We start from the raw sequence: 19,875 nt of genomic DNA, 5'->3' as shown, positions 1-19,875 counted from the left end.
CATATAAAATCTACAACTTGAATGAGTCCCCGAAGGAACTTAAGATTTTCAAGGAGGGACTGTCTCAGATATGATAGATAGATTCATGATTGTTGGAGGTTGGAGGAGGAGTGATGGAAATAGCTTTGAAGGAAAGGCACAAGAGTGCCTCACGTCAGGACATATTGTTTCCTTAGTGTGGTGGGTGGATAATGAAGTTGTATGTGTGCTAAAGCATAAACCAACAAGCACATAAAACACTCATAAACCCACAGGTACATAAAACACTCATATAAAAAAATGAACTCAGGTGTACCTGGAGACATTTAAATGTATTCTTCAGATTGCAACAATGCCAGTGGCTGGTAACCATGTTGAATGAAACTGTATGCATGGTGTTAACTGAGGAGAGAGCTATTGAGATGTTGATGACTTCATATGAATGATGGTTCCTCAACAGTAAAATGTTAAAGGAGTCAGATCTCCCAAAGATCTCTCAGAGAGGTCTACCTTTACACCAAGTGATAAATCTGAAGCTCACCAGTTATGTGTGCAGCAACAGAACTACAGGGTCCAGTGTTAGGCCACCCCTCTCCATATCTCATCACCAGGCACAATCCAAGGAATATGACAATTACACCTTCCCATAATCAGTCAAGGGTAAGTTGATGTTTTTCACCCCTCTGTAGGTAGGAGGATAAATATCAACTTAGAATGCTTCCAAAGAAATAGCAAATGGGAACCATAGCTTATTTAATCACACTGCCTCCAATACGCATGCTCACGCATCTCACAGATACTTACCAGTCACCATATGCTAAGTGTTACAGTCAACACAGATAGTGAGAAACACTGTGCTGTCTGCATCAGACACTTCAGTTTATGTGTGTGCACTCAATTTTCACCAACAACATTTAAGTAGGAAAAATATAAAAGACAGCTTTCAGTTCCACACTCAATTTATGACAGTAGACAAATTAACTCTTAGAGTAGTTTTTTAAATGGGGATTAAACTAGGTATCATAATGATACTCATAATTAAATAACACTCAAGTTTAAAGAGCAAAATGATATAAGTTACAATACTCAAAATGTATTATACTTAATTTAAAACCTCACTAATTCATACACTTTTAAGGATGGTTACTTTATATATAAAGCTTGTAATGTTCACAGAAGAGGAATTTTATATCTAAAGAATTCATGCAAATACAAATATAACTCTAAGCAGATTTAAATACTAAACCTTTTAAGGCACTAGTGAATACCTCAGACATTTTCAAATATATGCAAAAATGGAAAAGTTCATTACAAGTTATGCAGGGGCAGGGAATAAACTCTATTAAAGGTAGTCTGTAAACTTAGGCATTTCCAAGTAAGCCTTTGCAAGCTCCAGGCTGGCTCTCTGCTACTGAGCTTGATTGTCTAACAATCTTGTCTGGAGCTGCATTACTGAAAATTCAGACAGGGTGAGGGCTTAGCAAGGCCAAAGTCCAGGTCCACTAAATTTTTTCTTACAAAGGTATATAATAAAATGGTGAAATACTTAAAATTATGCCTTGGTGACAACGTTCTCGCCTAAAGTCAGTGACAAAACAAAACCTCAATGTCAGGATAGCAATCCTCCTTTAGAGTTGTTGGTCAGGGAAGTCCAAAAGACACCACTCCCCAAACAATGGAGGACATTGCTATTGCCTTTAGCTGCCTTTCAGGAAAATAAAGTCAAGTTGCCATTGCTGATGATACCACAAACTTCAGAAACAGGACTGAAATGGAAACTTCTTGGTTTTTTTTAGAAAGTTAGTTATAACAAATGATGTTTTGTTGGGGCATGCAGGTGAAAGGTTATCATGATAAAACAGACATGTGAAAGAATATTTTCCTGGAGTAGATACAGGTGAAAGGATGTTTTGATATAAGCAAACACGTGAAAAGACCCAGGATAAAGGAGTATAAATATGACCCCACAGACAGTGGGAGAGCAGCACTTCATTGGCTTAGTTCGCTCTGCCTCACTCTTCTTTGCTAACAGCACACATGTATTTGGTTTGCCTTACATAGCATTAAACTCACTCAAGAACTGCTTGTGACATTCCTGCAGCAGTTTGATGCTTCTTCGGCCTTGTCTCAGGCTGGTTGAAGAGCCTTGTGGTTTCTTCAGGGTTGAACTACAGCTGCTGGTTCGTGTCTGGTGTCTGCCTGCCAAAAGAACTGGACTGTAGCTACTGGTTCATGTGTGGTATCTGCCTGCCTTGAGAACTGGTTTACAATGGCTGACTCATGTTTGGTGTTTGCTACAGGACTGAACTACTGCCAAAGAAGATTGCGCTTGCCTGCAAAGAACTGTTGCTAAACAGGTCCATCTCCCCCATATCCTAATAACTTTTCTCTCCCACTATGTCTGCTGGTTAGCGGGCTAGAGGAGAGGTTGAACCTTTATTATTAAAAGTAGGTTGCGAAAATTTATGCCTACACAGGACTTTGAGGAATCAAGCTGGAAATGTTCTGGATGTCTCTTGGACTCAGTTTCATATTACCTACTGTATTAAGATATTATTGGAGAAAAGCAATTAATAGACCGATCCAGCTATAACCACACATGATGAACCACAATGGTACAGCTATAAATCATAACAATGATCAAAATAGTCATCCAGAAAGGAGCAATAGTGGTAATTTCTAGTAATAATTTCTAGCCTGGGAGTAACCCATGGCCAGCCACTTAGGTGGACTTAGAGTCCAGTCAATGGACATAATTCATGCCTTGTGGTATAATCTTGGTCAGCTGCTGTACTGGCTGGTTCTGTGTGTCAACTTGACACAGGCTAGAGAAGGGAGCTTCGGTTGGGGAAGTGCCTCCATGAGATCCAGCTGTGGGGCATTTTCTCAATTAGTGATCAAGGGGGGTAGGGCCCCTTGTGGGTGGTACCATCATTGGGCTTGAAGTCTTGCATTCTATAAGAGAGCAAGCTGAGCAAGCCAGGGGAAGCAAGCCAGTAAGGAACATCTCTCTATGGCCTCTGCGTCAGCTCCTGCTTCCTGACCGGCTTGAGTTCCAGTCCTGACTTCCTCTGGTGATAAACAGCAAGATGGAAGTAAGCTGAATAAACCCTTTCTTCCACAACTTGCTTCTTGGTCATGATGTTTGTGCAGGAATAGAAACACTTAATAAGACAACTGCCTAGGACTAGATACTGTAGTGGGCCATGGATACTAGAAAAGGACCTATTACTATCATTCTCTTAAGAAAAATCAATCTCTAACCAGATAAGCCTAGCTCTCATCCCTAACCAAAGAAGTTTCTTTATTCAGCATATGGAGGCCATTATAGAAATCTACAGCTTGACAAAATCCAGAGAACTATGACCATGGAATTCCCAAGCCCAGTTGATACATCTATAAATCTACAATACAATCTCTACACTTAAGACTCAAGGAATATCACAGAAGAAAGGGTATAAAGATCATAAGGGACAGAGGACCGAACATTCTGCTAGGACCAGATATTCTTCTAAGAGGTTTGTCTACTCTATGTGACAGGAAAGTTATACCATATCAATAATATAGTATCCTGAACAAAACCTGAAAAATCATACCACCAATTGACATAATAACATGAATAGGAAAAATATCACAAGCTCCTCTAACCTGTGCCTGAGATGAAGAGCTACAGGCAATTAATAGTTGCTGAGAGAATCAGTTTTCTACAAGGACACCCACATAAGTCATCCATTCTTTTTTGTTTTGTTTTGTTTTGTTTTGTTTTGTTTTGTTTTCGAGACAGGGTTTCTCTGTATAGCCCTGGCTGTCCTGGAACTCACTCTGTAGACCAGGCTCAGAAATGCACCTGCCTCCCAAGTGCTGGGATTAGAGGCATGTGCCACCACCACCTGGTAAGGTCATCCATTCCTAAGAGGTTAATCGTAAACACACAAACACCACACACAATACATATATATACATATGTATATATGTATATATATACATATATTCACATATATATACATATATACATATACACCTATATATACACATATATATTTATTTATATATGAGTATAGGTATATTTATGTATACATCTATTTCATATATATGTATATATTTTAAATTTACAGTACAACCTCTACACTTAAGACTCAGGGAATAGCATGGACAAATGGGTAAAAAGATCACAAGGGACAGAGGACCAGACTGTCTGTCTACAGTGAGACAGTGTCTACTCTATATGACAGGAAAGCTATACCATTGAAATATCAATAATATAGTATATATATATATATAGATATATAGATATATGTGTATATATGTATATATATATATATATATATGTGTGTGTGTGTGTGTGTGTGTATGTATACCACTCAGTAAACCCAGCAGATTATAGTCATAAATGCATAACAATAGTATAATTTAAAAAACGAGGTCATGAAACAAATTTCTTTCTAAACCTTAAAATTCTTTGTGACTTTGGCTCCAAAATCAAATGCAATACTGAGAGTTAGTGTTCTAAATGGCATAGAAAAAAATCATATCTTTGTATCAAGCCTTATATTGCATCACAGTGACCTTGTAACACCCTTGCCTCTGTCTCTTCACTAGGATTGCCTACAAAAAGGGGAAGAAAAAGTTGGGGCATTAAACTAAAGAAGGAAGATGTAACAATGGCCTGCTCAGAGGTAAGTGACTGGCTATACCTGTGAAAAGCATACTCCATAAGAGTACAGAGTTATGTTCTGTGCTTCACTCTGAAGTGAGATTCTTCTTTCCTATCATTGATTTCAAAGCTGAAAAATAAAGGAATTCTTTGCAGATCACAAAATATGTGGTTTTCAACATAGTTTTTCCCATCAAATACTAAATGAAACAAATGTACCGGCACAGTATTTTTGATGTATAAACATCAGAAAGTAAGTGCTATTTGGATTTTTAAAAGATATAAAGTATCAGCTAACTGCATAGTTCTATTTTTTTCTTAAAATCTCAAATCAAAGTAACTTCACTTGCTTTATACTCTTCCCAATAAGATAAAATGAAAATGTCTTATGTAAAATTAATCTAATTAGCAATTTTATTATAAATAATAGTATTATTTTGCAACCCCATTTCTCTATATCCTTACATGATTGACCTCTTCTTTATCAGTACAAAATTTTCATGCACTACTTTTAAATAGAAAATATATATCTGCAAAAATGTATTTTTCCCTCTTGAGGCAAAAATATGAGAACACGTACAACAGAGCTATTTTGATAGCTCCCCATCTTGCTCTGACAGTGATTATTGAGGCCACAATTAACTAAGATTTCTACCATTGTGGATCCTTGGCTTTTTATTTCTGTGCAACGAAGCTTAGGATGATAATGGTGGCACACTGGCTTCCTGCATGCAAGGCACTACTAATTAGTAAGGCAATATGCTTGAGGATTTGAAAACTAGTCTCTGGAAGGTATAGGAAGCTTCAGTAGGTACTCAGGCCTCCCAAGAACGGGAAGGAAACAGAAGCTTCCCTCCCTATTCACTCGTGACTTTGTCCATTTCTGAACAACAGTGACATAACAGCCCAGATCCAGGACCCACCATATTTAACTTACAGCACTGACTGTTCATTAGTGGTATCTTCAAATGTATAAGCATGACACAACCACATGGCACTCCTCTCTATGTAGTTGGGGTAATAAAAAAAATACAAAGGGGAGAGAGAGAGAGAGAAAGAGAGAGAGATGAGTAGAGAGAGAGATGAGTAGAGAGAGAGATGAGTAGGGAGAGGGATGAGTAGAGAGAGAGATGAGTAGAGAGAGATGAGTAGAGAGAGAGATGAGTAGAGAGAGAGATGAGTAGAGAGAGAGATGAGTTGCACTATGAATCCTGGCAACTTCAGGTAGTCTCTTCTTGTTCCTCTCAAGCTGTTTTGGAGTTGACTAGTCTCAGTAACTTGAGGATTGCCCGTGTGTTTAAGAAAGGGAAAAGTGTGGCACTTGGGTGGATGGATCCCTTGATTGGCCCTAAATTTATTAGCATGTAACTTGCAGTTTCTCAACTGTTCAGACTCCTGTGCAAGGCTAGTAGGCTTTAGTAAACAGCTTCACTGAATTTTTAGTCCCTCCCCAGAGGGCACCATGGGCAGTTGTAGGAGTCTGCATAAAAGAAGTAAGCCTTCCTGAATCACTGGCATATCTCAGAGCTACCCTCCATCACTTCTAAAAGCATAATAGAGAGATCACTGACTAGTAGCCAAACCGATGGAGGCTGGGATCCCAACTCAAATACACGCCTGGACAATCTCTTCACCTGGTGTACAAAAGAGCTGCTGTGAGCATCCAATTTCCCAATGCATGAGAGAAGCTTTTGTGTGCCAAACCACTATTTATTTATAAGGTGCTATTATATATTTAAAAGGAAAGTTCATTTTCAATGACACCATCTGTCTTCTCATCTGTAAATGTGTCAATGGGGTTGTTATAGGACATAGGGGCTGCAAATGGTTCTGACTAATTGTCTGAGGGCTTCAGTAGATTTTCTGGCTGTTTGCTTTAAATGACACAAAAGAAGCAGATGGGCTGCCTCCTTCCCTCTCACGACACCTGCTAATTGTTTTGGCAACGAAGCATTCAGGAGATGAGAAGTTAGACTAAGCCCTACTTCTTTTTGTCTGCCCTCATAGCTCTGTAAAAGCCATGGACCTTGCTTGAAATGCCACTCCTGTCAGGATCAGGGTGCTACATTTGATCAGTTCTTTTATAGGAGGCTGGAGTAATGTGTGGGAGTGAGAGACTTTACCCAGTAATCCAGAGGCTTCTGCTAGGAAAGGATCAAAGACTTGGAGAAGAATACTCTCTTACTGACCAGTAAGGGAGAAAATGATGGAATCTGCCTTAACCTAAGTTGGGAAATCAGCACAGCTGGGATTTAGAAACCACAGATAGTTTAATTGTGAATGAATGACTCAGTTCAGATTTAAGACCCTTGAACTCCAAAAACTTATGGATAAACACTCTAACATAAAATCAAGTTGGTGTTTCTTCCTCATTAATGTGTTAAAGATCAATAACTGTTAAATGGAAAGTGAGGTAAGGTTTCTTACCATCTTTTTTTTGGTTGACATAGAAATAAACTTTAATTTTGGCCCAAGTAAACACAAACATACACCTATTGTACCTCATGTGCATCAAAAAAAATCAATTCAATTAAAACTTAAATTGCATTAGGTAACAATTAGTTAAAGTTGGTTCATCTTGAAAAAAAATCCTAGAAATTAGACTAACTAAGCCTATACATACAAAGAGCTGTGATATAATTTAAGGTCTTTACCTGAGAGAACACAAGGGTGATTACTTTTCATATTTCAAACTTAAACACTGATCTAAGTCAAACTAACCTTAAACTACATAGCCCAGGATTCATTAAGGTCAATCGTCTCTTATAAAATGAGGTATACACTGATTGGAGCTATGGAGAGAATGGAGGGAGATGAAACAGAGGGCTAATGTTACAATTGCCTGAAGCATCCTTGTTTCTTTTAAGACGTTACCAAATATTTAATCATCAACCATCAGGTTGGCAAAGGACACGATAAACAAAGCAAGTCTACCCTTACTGCGGGATCTTTCACTCACTGCCAGCTTTTGACTCAACAGTCTCGTTAACTCCCTACCAAGTTGTCACCATTGGAAGCAGAAATTGTTCAAAAGAGTCAGTTGAATTAATAGGCCATATAATGCATCCTGCATGCTAAATTAAAGCTTCATTTCTGTAGAGTTCACCCGCTGGAAAGATGTTCCTGGCAGTGGTTCCTGTGGCCAGACCTGACATTTGATAAGAGGTTGCCAGCCCCTCCTCTTTAGGGGAAACTGTAGTGTAAACAGTAAGAAAAACTAGGTGGCCAGTGAGATCCAGCAAACTAGGTAGCCCAGCAAAGTAGGTTCCCAACCTAGGGGAGAAGGTATCCTCTAGTGCCAGGTCTCAGTCTAGGGCAGTGGCTATTTTCAAGATGCTAACTGGTAGGAATATGTTAATAATATTCAATTATTAGTCATCAATCTCCTGATAAGTCTATCTCCTGCTAAGTCTTCATACTCAACTTTCTGTTGCAATTACTGTGTTGTTTCTCATTTCTGATTGGATTCTGATAAATTCAACATATTTGCCTATACTACATCTTTGAGTATGGAATACATGCATAATATAATTAATACAGATAGATATAGATAAGGTATAGATATACATATAGATAAGATATAGATATGCATATAGATATTGTGCATGTAATTTAAAACAGAGTCTAAAGGTATGTTAATCACTATAAGATAGTATTCACTTCAAGTGTATCATATTCTAGGATATGAACAGTTAGCTCCATGAACACAGAAACAGAAGAACTCATAAAGACATGCTTACTGATCCTATCCAGAGCCTAACCTATGGACTGCATTTAGATGAGACTGGAGATTGACTGTGTACTTGAGGACCAAACATTTGTTCCTCTCAAATTTGTATCTCAAAATCATCATCCTCAAGGCCTATGGAAGGCAAGGCCTCTGACAATTGACTATGTCATTATATGATCCTTTATGAGTGGTGTTAGTGGCCATGTATAGGGTACCTCAGGGCCTTATGCTTTCTAACATGAGAGAATGCAGTGAAGATGGTATCATCTATGAAGCAGAAAGCAGGTCTGCTCCAGATGTGGAGGCTGCTAGAAATGGCAAGAAGTGCATTTGTGGCCTTTATAAGCTTCCTGGGGTGTTACAGATATATTTTCATAGCAGTGTGTGCTGGTTTACACAGTCGTATACTAGCCTTTCTGGCAGCATTCACAGGTGCATATGGACATCTCATTGTGATGAAAGCAGTTAGTTCATGTCTTAAGAGCTCTACGGAGGCCATATTTGGACCAGTACATCTTTCCTGAGATCCTGCTGCCCTCTCAGGTAGCCTTCACATTCTGTTCCTTAATCATGATCTCTGTAGGAACTGCCCCTTCTCACAACAGAACTCAGCCAGGAAGTCCGGGGACACAGTTTCACTGATCCCATTCCCCAAAGCTGTGAAGATGTGGAAACATAGGGACAACCAATAGACATTTAGTTTCAGGCACAATGAACACTTTAAGATGTGCATTCCCTATGGAGAATATACCACCTTAGTGCTAATATGGAGACTGTCAGCAAAACAGTTGAAGCAGTAGTGAAACTTTTAGTTCCAACCTGGACATCAATTCTGTGAAAAATAATATTAGACATAAATGGGAAATTATAGTGCCTCTTAGAGGGAAATATCTATAATGTTTCTAATTCTATGGTTGTCTATGAAATACTCAACTCACATGAGAAAAAAATCATATTTCTCTTTCCTTTATCTCGGCTTGTTTTTCTCTGCTTCCCTCTGCAGGACTTTTCCACGTGGACGATGGTTCTCAAGAGGCACAGGTTGATAACTCTCCAGCCTTAGGTATAGCTAACACAGTTTTCCTTTACCAAACTACTGAAGACCCTGAACTGAGTCCCACTGGCCTACTGAGGGTCACAGAAAGCTTAGAATGGTCAGACATGATTGATCTATCGCACACAGGGTAGGATTAGCACAGCAGATCATAATGACTCTACAGAGGAAAGTCGAGAAGAGAAAGAACATTTCAGTAGGAAGAACAGGAATGGGCACCGGGCAGACACCACATGGCTTCTCCATTCTCAGAAATTACTTTTTATTTTAGCTGAGTATGACCTATGATGCTGTAGCGAATTCAAGACTTATCATCACACATTTCTTAAAGCCATAGAAGAAAGAGATTTGGTGCTTAAAAGTTATATAGCATTCACAGGACTTCAGAACCACTTTATATCACAGCTGCCATGAAAACAGTCATCCCTTAGCACACACTAAGGAAGTCTGAGAAATCTGAGTTTGCATATAATTCACATACATGCTCTATATATGTGGAATGATGGCTGAATCACATGTGGTACACACAATTATATATATATATATTACATATTTATATCATATATGCACATATACATACATAAATACAAAGTATAATACAATGCAAATTTTATGCAACTAGTTATTATACCGTAATGTTAAAAGAGAATGAAAAAAATAGTCTGAACCCAAAGTAAGTTTCGGGACACATATAATCCATGGCTTGCTGAACCACGGTGCTGAACTTTTAATACCAAGACCCAACAGGTCTGGCATCTGTTAAACACTGTAAGAGAAACAAGGGAACTTTTCAGAGTCCCAATCTATGAGATGTTTTTCATAACTAATGTGGTTCTGTGGTGGATCAGATGATGTGTGACAGAGAAGCCATTGTTTGGAACACAGTAAGATTTCTATATAGCTAGCTAAATTGGACCATCTTTTCCAAAGTTGCCAGGTTTGAGACAGAAAGATAGTTCTGAGCAGCAAACATACTCTGCTTTGGGTTAAGGTGAGAATTCATATTGGCCTCTGAGAGTAACCTCTGGGAACTTCGGAGAAGGTGTGTGTGTGTGTGTGTGTGTGTGTGTGTGTGCAAGTTTGTGTGTGTATGCACGCATGTGCAAGTTTGTGTGTGTGTTCCACACAAGGTGAGACAAGGATGAAGAATGGTTCAAATGTTTATTGAAGATGAACAAGCTCATTTTGCCATTCATTCACTCACTCACTCATTCATTCATTCATTCATGGGATTTTGTCATGCATCTATGTGTTTCTAGGGAAGACGAGCAAGCTGTATCTAAAAGGCCTACAAGCTGCATTTCTTGAATTTCTTGAAAGGGTCACAAGTTCTCTCACTTTGATTTAACTATGTCATTCTCAGGGACTAAGCCATCAGAGGAAGGTGAAGCGTATTTACTGTAAATGGCAATTGCATTGTTTGTTGGTGTCATTATCTGATAATAAAACATGGAAGAAAAATGTGGGCAGGCATGGCTCCATCTTGGAAGGCCAATCGGAGCTTGGTGGGCCATGTGAAAAGGGACCGAGAGCACTGTCTCTTGTGAGTAAATCAGAAGCCAATCTCATTGGAACTAGCTGAGTGGAACTGCATCAGCACAGCATGCTGGAGGAGCTGGAGTTTTGTACACTTTAATCACACCCTGCGCTGGTAAGTCCTAAACGCCCTCCTCTGGGTGAACACTAGCAATTTCATTTCCAAGAGAAGATACTCCACACAAAAAGGTGGCACTTTTGAGGCTCTCCCTCTTTCTACCCCCATGTATATATCTTCAGGGTATTTAATGTGAAAAAAAAGCTGAAATCTGCTCGGTTGGAAAGCTGCCATAGAAGTAACTTCCCTCTGAGAATGCCGCCGACTTCTCTCTTCACCCACAAAGTCGGTATCTAGCTGCTTTCTGTAGGAGGCCAATTCCAAATTGAGTTTCCAAACACCTGCCACTGCTGCTCTTTGATTCCATTCTCAAATGCCATTGTGGGGAATCTGTTCAAGCTATCACCACCATGGTTGAAAACCCACAGAAATACAGCTGCTACATAATCTGTCTACATCCTTCAACCCTGGTGGTGTTGCAAGGAACACAGTACTGTCTGTCCATCTTATCCTGGCCTCAGTGAAAGCCAAGGGATGAGCACAATGACCTTCTAATTTGCAGCCTACCTCCACATCGTCCCTTCCACATTCCCCTCTGCCCTCTTCCTTTTCCTTACCTCATCTGTTCTCATCAATTAAATGGGAAAGAACTAATCTTCTGGATTTAAAGAATAAGAGTGTAAGCATAGAGAACATTATGGGGAGATTAATTGTCTGTGCTACAGAACCTTTGTCCCATAGAAACACATGTTCTCTTGAGTCTGGACAGTCTTTTTCATAAGTTGGTGATTTTGGAAATCATGGTTTAGAGGCGCTCCACGGAGTCTTGTTACATTGGCTACAATGTATGGCTTTTCAAATCTATAGAGACAGAAAGTAGATGAGCTGCCTGGGGCTGAGGAGTAGAGGCACTGACTACAAATGAGCAAGCAACATCTGGGATGATGGCAGTGTGCTAATGTTGGGCTGTAGTGAAGGTTGCACAGTCTGTGAGTTCTAGTAAAAAACCCGTTGAATTCTATCTTTGAAGTAAATACTTTTTCTGGAATATAAATCATACTTTAATCAGCTGTTAATAAAAATTAAGATGGATTAGACGGGTGGATTGACAGATATGTAATAAAGCAAACTCAAGGAAAGTGCTAATTGTGCAAGCTGTTTAGGATAATTGTTGACTAATTAGTGTTAGGTATTTGATATTCCAACTCGTCCATTCATTGGCATAAATAGTTGGCCAGTGTCAATAGTCGCTTCTTGCCGTTTTCCTACTTCTCTTAGTGTTGGAAATGTTCTTAGTAAATTTTCACAGAAAACAGATGTGACAGCTCTAGGCTTTGTGGGAGGGGTAGAGCTTTCCACTGTGTGGATAGAGATAAATACAACCACGGTTAAATAACAAAAAATGGAAGCCAACCCAACCTCTAGCTCTCTCTTATAAAACTATGTCAAATTGTGCTGAAAGTCTGGGGAAATACATTATATGTTTGTCTATTATATGGGTGCTGAATCAAGTCTAAATCATGCCACAATGTACATATAAAAGGAAGAGTTTGAACAGGATACAGCTGACATAGAGGAGCCATCAGTTAGCCTCTGGTCTAAGGACCAAATGCTGCAGTTCGCATGGCCACAACTCAACGTCATTAGTGTGAAAGAGTAAGTGTGAGCGCAACTCTGAATGGACTGCATTCTAATTAACTCAGCTGTGCTAACTTCCAGGCTCCGTTCAAAATAGAAAATCACACTGCATCTTCTAGAAAGATGGAAAAGAAGGTGTCTTGCTCTGGAGCTGTGGCTACTGTAACAGGATGGACTTGATGTCAACCATCACCAGTGAGGACAGCTGAAGAATGACAGTTTAGACAGCAGGCCAGAGACTACCTGTTTTCACAAGGACCTCTGTAGTTTTAGGCAAGCATGTAAGAACATCCTGTATGTATTTATTTCTGGGAGATAAAGCTGTTGTTGCTCAACATCGAGGAAACTCAGAAGAGCAGCAGGAAATGGCTCTTATCCTCTTCTCAGAGAACCTGAGAGATCAGCAGAAGTCACAAAGTTACCCCAGCACGACATGCTGTTGAGGTTCTTTCACCTACTTGGCTCCAAACTCTCAAGTCAGTGGCCAAGATTCTTTGACTTTGAGGGGAATCAAGCCAGTGCTTTTCAAAGGTTGAGTCAGATGCCATATTGGAGGGGGCATGTAGTGAGTGGGTAGTCACATGTACAGAGGAGAACGTGGGTGAGCAACATCCTGGGCAAAATAAATGCAGGAAGTACTATTTCTTTAACACCCCCATTGCACTCCATCCCAGAGACTCCTTTGTCTTCTGCTTCTACTTAGTTCTCTTCTCTGCTCTTAAGTCTTTGAATAAGGACTCAATACAGGCAGAAATGGAGAGGAGTCATCCTAGCCTATGTCTGTTTCCTTTGCAAATTTAACACCAAAACAGATGGCTTTACTTCAGAAACGAAGGATTTTCTGAAGTGGGTTTTGCTAACGACAACAACAATGATGACGACGACAATGACAGAGCTGCCTCCAGGCACTGAAGCTTGCTAACAGTGACAACAAGGAATAAGTTCACTTTTGAGGAACACACTGTATAGTCAGAAAGATGGGCATGTAAGTACACTAATTACTAAGCAATTAAGCAAGAGCAAAAGTAAAAAAAGTGTGGAACTATATGTCACTGTGACCCAGAACAGAACATATACAGTATTTCTGGCACATTTCTGGTGAATTTTCTTTAGAAACACTTTTGAGTCTGATTATTGGTCCAGATAATACACCTAATATTTATTTATCAGGCATTTCTGCCACACCCAGGTGATATGATGCAGGGCTTTGGATCCGAGATCGAATTTAAACTTCACAACAAACCACTAAGAAATTACTGTTTTAGTAATCCCCAGTTTTCCAAATGAGCAAAACCCCAATCGCATCTGCTACAATAGGCTGCTTCTCATCCTGGAGGCTTAGCTGCAAGCAACATGCTTGTGCATGTATGAACCTGTTTCCAAATTCAACCATTGGCTGTCTTCTTCACAAAACAAACCCTCAAGAAAACTATCCCCTCACTACAAAGTTAGAGCCAGTCAGAGAAGATTTCCTTCTGAGGAATCACTCTGCATGTGCAGATCTAGCTGATGAAGCATTTATGGTTGGAAACACACACACACACAAAGAAACATTTTAATACAATGAAAGGCCCTAGATACTACCACTATTGTACAGTAAATTCACACTCTTGGAATTCAATGTGGTTTCAAGCAAAGTTTGGGAGAGAAACTTTCCATGTCCCTCTAATGGTGGATTGAGAGAAGATGGCTAGGGGCTGATGGGGACAGCTGGAGAGATATATGGATTGGTGATTAAGAGCACTCACTGCTTTTGCAGTGGATCTGAGTTAGTTCCCAGCACATAGATGGCAACTCATCATGGCTTATAAACTCCATCCCCAGGTGATCCAACCCTCCCTGTGACCTCCATGTATCACACATACATGGGGTGCTCCCACATTCATACAGGAACTCACACACATAAAACAAAATTAATCTTTAAAAACAACCCAAACCTAACGCTCTATGATGTAGAACTGATCACCATTAGTTTTCTGTCTCCCTTTAAGTCTTTAGCTTCATTTCTCCACTTTTGTTTGGTGGTTTTAAATGACCACTGCTTCCCTGCATTCCTTTAAGAGGCTTCACTATGTGGAAAATAACATGGTGTTTGGATTCATTCTCCAAGTTCATCTGTGCTAGGGCTGTCTCCAACTTGAAAGGTTGAAAGAGACTGGGTGAATTTCAGCCCCCGTAATTGTTCTAATTTGTCTTTATTTCTTCTCCTCATTTTTCATACAAGGTTCTTACCACAACTCAAAACATAATTGCATTGCTTTATGTTTCTTGTACAAAGGAAAATAAATGGAAGTACTCTGAGTTTCTAATGACATGTGCTTTATTTTAGCTCTATTGCTACTATAGGAAACATAAATAGAGATACTAGGATATATGCTAACATGTGTGTGTGTGTGTGTGTGTGTGTGTGTGTGTATGAATATAAAAGAAAGGGACTAATAATAGGAAAAGGAGGAGGAAGAGAAGTATGGGAAATAGAAGCAGACAAAGAGAAGGAAGATGAGGAAGAGGAGGAAATAATAAAGAAGAAAGAACTCTTAAATTATCTAAATGTTGGTAGGCAAGAATGCTGTCTCAGCAGGTAAGAGTATTTACTGCTCTTGTGAAGGACACTGGCTCAGTTCCCAGCACCTGCACTGGACAGTTTAAAATCACCTGTAACTCAGGCTCTAGGGAACCTGATTTCCTCTCTGGCCTCTACATGCACACGCGCACATACACATGTGTACATATGCATGTATACACGCACACACACATGCACATAAATGAAGGATAAATAAACCTTTAGGAAAGATGATATGATGTGCACCTGTGACTGCTTGACTCGGGGCTCTCAACAACTCTTGGCTTTATATATGTGCATCCTCAAAAGGGTCCAACAAGTTCTTCTATGTGCACCACAAATTCCCAAACCATTTTGGAGTCCCTGAATTCTGTCCTTATTGGCAGCACTCGCTAGTGATTACTGCCTTTTCTAGGTCTTGGTTTGTCTATTGCATGTGTTTATAGCCATGACACAATGACAAAAGCATGTCCTAGAGACCAGATTGGTTCTGTGACTTGAGCCAGATCATTCTAAACTTTTGCTTTTCAGACTTCAAATGAAAGACAGTGATTAGTGTCCTGTCAAGAGTTCTGACCAGCTGATCACATTAAGCTATATGATGTACCTAAAAAATACTTTATAATAGGCTCTATACAGTGAATTAAAATGATAAAGAGAGCAAGGAAGAGAAGTACAAATTCATTTTCTATTCAGATCATAAACTCATGGCTATCAAGGCACACTTAAAATACATCTGTTTATTTTATTTTATTTTATTTTATTTTATTTTATTTTATTTTATTTTATTTTATTTTATTTTATTTTTGCCAGTTTATGGCCTTTCTTGTAGACCAGGCTGTCTTCAAAATGATTCTGTAGCTGAGGCTGACCTTGAACTTCTGACCTTCCTTGCTCCAGCACTGTAGTGCTGGGATTTCACATACCCAATACCCCACTTGGCTTATGTGGTTGCTGAGACTTGAACTCAGGGACTTCATGCATGCTAGGCAAGCAGTCTAACAACTGGGTAATTTCAGCAATGCTCATGTTTTATTTTTATGATTTTTATGTTTCCTATATTGTAACATCACAGGAAGATACATGAGGAAGGAAGGAAGTAGCTGTGAAGTGGGAGGCGGCCAGGTAAACACCTTGAAGTGATCACTACCACATGGATACAAAACCATGCCTCCAAGAAGCATTCGTCTGGGCATGAAGAAAAGACAGCTGTGTAAAGTCTGGGGCTAGGAACATATGGCAGCCACTCTCCCTCAGTGGATGGTCATGGAAGCATATAAGACAACTGAAACATGCACCTGCTGGCAGCACATGGTACAGAGCCTTTCATGTTCGGTTGTCTGATGAAGACGTTCTAAGGGACACAGGCGAGTGTGCGCTGGAGGTGAGAACAGCACGGTGTTTTCCATCAGTGAGTCAGTCTGTTGAACCTCAGGTAGGTTGAACTTAGAAAATGGCACAGGGAACCAAACTGTGCTGGAGACCCCAGGCTGCAGGAGCATTTGGATATAAATACCCTACTTTTGGTGATCAGGACTTTTTATATTACTGCTTCAGCTATGTGCTACACACACACACATTACAATATCTTCTTTCCCCACATTAAGAATCTTCCACAGAAATAAAGATAAGACTAAGAATCAGGAAGCTGGTTCCGTGCTCCAGTCTCTTACTTACCTGCTATCCTCTCTGCACACAGGAATCCTACTATAGGATTTGTTCGGTATATAGTAATTGCTCAGGAAATCAATACTTTAACATACATAAATTAAACAGACCTGACTAGAGGAGATACGACCTATCCAAGGTCACCAGATGGCCCTTCTTCTCTGTTTCCACATTGTTACCACAGGCGGGATCTACCAGGCTATGTACTTTTCTTGCCACTCTCAATAATTCCTTTGGTATGGATTTATTTTAAAGTGATGGCCCTGTATAACTCATCGTGCCTATATAGAAACTTGATTCTGATTAGACATTATTAGTTACTGAAAAGTTACCATGCATGCCTTTTTTTGTTTGAGTGTATATTCATGCATGCATGAGTGTGAATGTGTGCATGTGTACAAGCACACATCCATGTAAATGTATACCACCATGTATGCTGAGGATTGAATCCAGGCCTCGTATATATTAGAAGAATATTCTATCCAAGCCCCCATTCCTTGTGCCTATTCTTGAACAAGAGACTTCATCAGGTATACATAAGTGAAATAAACTCTTACTGAATCAGTTCACAATTATTACTACCCAAAGATGTGGGAAGTAAAATACCAAGGGTTATATCCAGAGTCCCACTCAGTACTTCTCTTCTACCACCATCTGGTGTAAGTCAGCAGGCTCCCTTTCTGTCAGATTAGTGTGTTCAATTGTCTTTTAAAAACTATCTAAGATAAATAGTTAACTAGAAGTATAGGCAAATTGAGCCCCAGAGCCAACACTGAGAGGCAGTGAGCCTCAGTCCGGAGAGGACGAGTTGCCAGTTTCTCTGTTAAGACTTGTTTTAAACAAATGTATACTACCTCTTATATTGCAAGCTACAGGCAAGAGTTTCCGGGAAGTAGACACCCAAATCTCCAAACAGACAGCCCAGCCGTCTAAGTATTGGATTTACAGAATGCCCAGCAGTGTGCTACCAAATTAAACATCACACCCCTTCAGCTAAGGTTACAGAATGTTTATAAGCAGGAGGATTCGATTTTCATTTTCACCCTGGGTCTCCCAAGGTGCATAGATCATTGGAATTGTTTACATTTGAAGTATTGCTAAATCAGCAACAATGGGCATCACCAGCTAGGGCAGATAAGCAGAGGGATGATACCCACAAAGGACGTGTGGGTATCTTACTCTTAATTCGTCCTTAGAAGCAGCTAGGCTTCTGTTTGCTTCCATTTGATTTCATTGACAGAAGGTAATTTGTGCATGTATTTAATTATTTCTAAAGTATAGTAGCCTCCATGTTGAATGTGACCAACAAACTAGAGAACATTGGCTAGGGTGTGAGACGGAAAGCACCCAGTTGCAGAAGTTCCCCAAGACTTGCATAATGACTCTGTGCTCAGTAAATTGTGCTCTCGATAACTGCATTCAGAGTAAAGAGAATAGCAAATAAGGGTTAGTGAACTCATGTATTTGGATTTGAAAACTCGATGTGAGTATAGCTCTTGAACAGCACCCTCGCTTAAAATGCAGAAGTAAAATAAAATATGGCGATATTCAGAAAGTTTGATTGGTCACAGATTTCAGCCCAAGGTTGCTAACAATTTCTAGTGTGCTAGGAATTTCATCATGACCTTGGATTAAACAACAACAACAACAAAAACAATGACAATAACAAAACTATTGGTAAACCTCTGACATTTGTCTCAGTGTCCCCTCTATTAATGCGTAAGTGTTTGGGACAGTATTTATAAAGCTTGCAGATTTCAGCAAAATTGTGTGATATTCACGCGTTTGTCAGTAAAACTTCCCGAAGGCTCACATATTTGTTGAAGCACAGGATAATGATAGGAATTTTGCCCAGATGACTTCTGGGCAGACATTGCATGCATGTATTTACACATACGTGTACAAAGCACAGTCCTCTGGAAGACAATTAGAAATTCATTCAGCATTGGTTGCTATTCATTCCATGGCATTGTTACTATGCTAAAATGTGATTTTTTAAAAAACTTGTTAGTATCTGGGACATACGTAGTAATTGCTCACTTATTTAAAACTTATTCTAAATGGGAACTCCAGCTTGTTTATTGGCACAGATTTCCTTGCAAGTGTAAGTGGAAAGGCTCCATAAGCTAACTCAACCTTAAGTAGCTAGAAAGTCCTTGAGTAATTATTTAATAAACCCTCAAGAAAATTGTGCTGATTACTTTGACAGCAAAGAGGACTACCTATTGAGAGCCCCTACCTTAGTCACCAAAGCTGGCTCAGAAACTTTCGCCTCCTTCTAAAAGACAAATCAAGCTTCAAAGTAAGAAAAAAAAATTGTTATGACATTGTAAAGGGTGTTCGTTAGAATGTGACTTATGTCTCAATGCATATTGCAGAATTATTTACAAGAACTAGGATATGCTGTGAGCCTAGGAGCCATAAACAGATGACTGAATACTGAACAAAGACAATGTGGTATAGGAACAGAATGGAGTTTTATTCAGCCATGAAGAAGAATGAAAGTGTCATTTGCAAGACAATGAAACCGGAGATAATTGTGTAAGAGAGAGAAACCAGACTCAGAGAAATATGCTTTCCTTTTATGGGCAGAATCTACATTTAAAACCCACATACTACATGTACACATATGTATTAGTAGTTTATGCAAATAGGATAGTAACTAAACGAGGAAAGGAATGGTTTCAACAGGAGATGGAGGGGTGGCCTAGGAGGTCAGTGGTGATGAACGTGAGATCCGACAGGCTAGTAAAACACATGCATAAATGCCATACTGAGGCATTATTTTGTATGCTAAGTAAAAGATTAAGATAAAAAATATTAAAAAACGTTCTACCCCTTAAAAAAGGATTACGGTATGCTTTACAAAGTTAGAATAAATGTCTCATAGTCAACATTGAAGGGAGAAGACTATATATATTTTTTTCTACAAAATTAATTAAGTAAACTAATGATCAACAGATACTAAATACTTATCTGATGGGAGATCTAGCAT

The 19,875-nt window shown here is 39.3% G+C and overlaps 1 protein-coding gene and 1 long non-coding RNA gene across 4 annotated transcripts in view; one reads left to right on the top strand and one right to left on the bottom strand.

Annotated features, from left to right (window-relative positions):
• The window catches only part of Tafa1 (TAFA chemokine like family member 1), a 510,281-nt gene that overhangs the window by 279,115 nt on the left and 211,291 nt on the right, over positions 1-19,875 (bottom strand). The gene's annotated exons all lie outside the window — the stretch shown is intronic.
• Positions 3,298-16,859, top strand: LOC116099309. The gene is made up of 5 exons (XR_004122202.1): positions 3,298-3,497; positions 4,579-4,655; positions 9,367-9,426; positions 10,781-11,068; positions 16,288-16,859. It is a non-coding gene; the product is annotated as an uncharacterized LOC116099309 (long non-coding RNA).

Source organism: Mastomys coucha, unplaced genomic scaffold (assembly GCF_008632895.1).
Source record: "Mastomys coucha isolate ucsf_1 unplaced genomic scaffold, UCSF_Mcou_1 pScaffold20, whole genome shotgun sequence".
NCBI lineage: Eukaryota > Metazoa > Chordata > Mammalia > Rodentia > Muridae > Mastomys > Mastomys coucha.
The sequence above is the reverse complement of the archived record's forward strand: the minus strand, read 5'-3'. Positions and strand labels throughout refer to the sequence as shown.